The sequence below is a fragment of the Protopterus annectens genome, chromosome 16.part0 (genome assembly GCF_019279795.1).
Source record: "Protopterus annectens isolate FY-2018-M chromosome 16.part0, PAN1.0, whole genome shotgun sequence".
Classification (NCBI taxonomy): Eukaryota; Metazoa; Chordata; order Ceratodontiformes; family Protopteridae; genus Protopterus; species Protopterus annectens.
The window spans coordinates 801,656,987-801,660,151 of NC_056750.1; the positions used below are offsets into that span (position 1 = coordinate 801,656,987).

General features: G+C 39.1%; 1 non-coding gene across 1 annotated transcript; it reads left to right on the top strand.

Moving 5' to 3' along the window:
- Nucleotides 1–206: 206 nt before the first annotated feature.
- LOC122791118 lies at nt 207–380 on the top strand. Its single transcript, XR_006363092.1, has one exon.
- The last annotated feature ends 2,785 nt before the right edge of the window (nt 381–3,165 follow it).

A 3,165-nucleotide genomic window follows, 5' to 3' on the forward strand; every position in this document is an offset into this window, starting at 1 on the left:
AGAGGGATATTAGAGTGGTTCTTTCCTTGGATTATCTTGGTTACAAAGATCCTTTCTGTCAAGCCTGGGCATTGACCATATCAGGTTTGTGTTGGTACCTACCCGTATTTCTCAGTTTTCATGTACTAGTAGAAGGACGTGGTTTAAAGATTACCAATAACGAGCAGTTGAACTAAATAACTAGCAAATGTGAAAGCAGGTTTAAGGTGGTCTGAGAGACAGCAGCTGGAGCATTAGACCCTGATGGGTTTAGTCTGGTACCAGACTGTTCATCTCTGACCAAGAATAACACCTGAGTGAATCTATGATTTACTCATGCAGTTATAGGTGTGAACATACTAGCAGTTACCTGATGTTCATGTATGATGCTGCGCACACATCATGTAGAATTATTGACTTTACTTTTGTTACAACATTAATACTTGTTTCGGATTCTCAGAAACTGAGTGAACAATCAGTTTTATTGATTTATAACTTTGATGGGGTGACTTTTGAATGTCCTTCTGGGTGCTGTATTGCAGCACTTTGTCTTTAATTAAAAATTTTGAGGTGGGCTGTCAATACTGTGTAAGTGTAAGGTGAAGCATCAAACTGAATGTATAAACTGTTCAAATAAACTTCTGGGTAACAACCCAAACAAGTTTCACAGTTGTTGTCAACCCGATAATTAAACTAGGTATACCATAACTTGTTAACCACAGAATATAAGGCAAAGTGTTTAGTTTATTATACTAAACGTCCCACTTTTTCCCATGGAAAAAAAATCAAATGCAGGTCTCACTATCACATTTTAATTTGGAATCCATATTTCTACATAAAATTCAGTAGGGTATAGGGATACATTAAAAAAAACAGTCTGATTTACCTGATAAATCATTGGCTGTATCTCTGTGCATTCTACAATGCAGTTTATATAAGGCTGTCTTACTGCTGTCTGGTTGACTGTCAGGAGGACACACTTATGTCAAGTAGGGCAAATTTCATCATCACTGAACTCATATATACACTCACACACACACACAAACACACACACACACACACACACACACACACACACAAGGTTGGGGCTGTGCTGTCTGCATCCAGTTGTTTAAAAGTGCAAGAACCATTTAGATTTGAGGGGGAAAAGGTGAAGGGCAACTCTTATTGTTGTCAAGACTCCGTTTTTCACAAATTCGGCTCCCCGAGAAAGATGTCCTCTGTCAAGTGCATGAGAATGGAAAGAGTCCTGACAGAATTATCCCTTTCTTCTTCTTAATGCAAGATCTACATTATTATTTGCATGTGACGGTGGTGCAGCAGTTAGCATTGCCGCCTCACAGCAAGAGGTTCTCTGGTTCGATTCTCGGCTGGGGTGCCTTCTGTGTGGAGTCTGCATGTCCTCCCTGTGGTCGCGTGGGTTTCCTCCCACATCCCAAAGACATGCAGTAGGTGGATTGGACACTCTAAAATTGGCCCTAGGTGTAAGTGTGTGCGTGTGCCTTCTGTGGAAGGTTGGGCGCCGGGCTGGCAACTCGACACTGTAAAACTTCACTGCCAATCATGACCGGACAGATGATCCACTGTGGCAACCCCTAACTGGGAAAAACCGAAAGAAGAAGAAGCAGTAGTTTTATAGTTAGGTTTGGGAATGGGTACGTGGAAGGGGGGATCATGCTGCCTTCAGCCATGACTTGTCTGGTCTGTTGAGAGAGAGCTATTGTGCATGTTTGCTTTTTAATGCACCTTTGGGAGACTATGAAGATATGATACTGCCCCCCTCAAATCCCATAACCAGTTTACTAAACAAACTACTAGCAAATATTATTTGTATAACCAGCTGCTTTATGATGGCCAGAATGATGGAAGATGGATGAATTAATTTTGTTTCCAGCCTGCTCAACTTTGACCCAAATTAACACTTGGACAGATCTTTGATTTACTCATGCATTTGCAGATGTGAACATATTAGCAGTTACATGATGTTCATGTGTGATGCTGCACACACATGGTATCATGGACCTTAATCTTAGTAAGAAGTAATGCGTGATTCTCTAAGCAAGCTCAGATGAGCAGTCCCTGTAATTGTTTCTTAATGTCATGGATTTAAAAACTTATTAAGCATTGCTAAACTTACATTCTATGAGCAAGTAGGTGGCGGAATTTTAAGATATTTTTGTCTTAGAATGCAGTGGTCTTTAGTGAAAATAAAATTAGTGCAAAATCCTTTATGTAATTCTTCTAAGATGCACATGTGTGTGCACTTTAAAGGAGCTTGTTGACCTTTACTGTATACCAGAACTAATATGGGAGTGTGGTCACATTATCTAGTGACTATGAAGGGCATAATTGTCCTTTAGCAAATGCATGCAAGACTCAAATGACAATTTTGGTTAAACAGTAAAACTTTCTATAATTTGTGAGATTTATTTACTAAGATTTAATAGGTAATAATTTAAGCAGAGGTTACCTAATAAGTGTCTTGTGCATATATATTAAAAAGTTCTTTAATAAAGCAGTTCAGCTACTAATCCAGACTCCTAGCTGAGCTGTGTCCTCTGTTTAGGATAGCAACTATTGCCTATGTGGAAAGTATTGGTGAAGGGAGTGCAACAAGATGTGTATCATTATGAATATTGAACTGTCTCTATGCTGAAACTTTACAGGGGGAGACTGGGAATTTTGGTGGCTACTAGGATTTCTTAAATGGAATTCAGCAGTGTAGGATTGCCTCGTTCCTTTATCATTTAAGTTTGAGTGTAGTTGTTGTGGTTTGTGCTCATTTGCTATCATTTGGTCTTGAGGATGATGGTTGGATTGATAGACCTTGATTGCTTTGGCCTTGTAGCAAGCTGCTTAACTTTGACCATTATTATAGCTTCCCCAGGCAGTTTTAAGGGTGAAGAGTCAAGTGGTTCCTTACTGTTTATTTATAATGCTGCACACAATATGGTGGACTTTGTATCTGCAAAATACAGTTTCCCTTTAGATTCCTCGAGGCCTAGTATTGAACAGGAAGGGCCATCATCTTTAAGTTTGATCAATGGTGATACATTTCATCAAGAGTAGTTATATTCTGTTAAAAATGTGATTTTTTTTTCTTCTTCTAGGTTTTTTCTATGATTGTGCTTTCACATTCACCATCATTTTGGAGAGAAAGCAGGGTGTGTAGGAGATTGCTCCAGT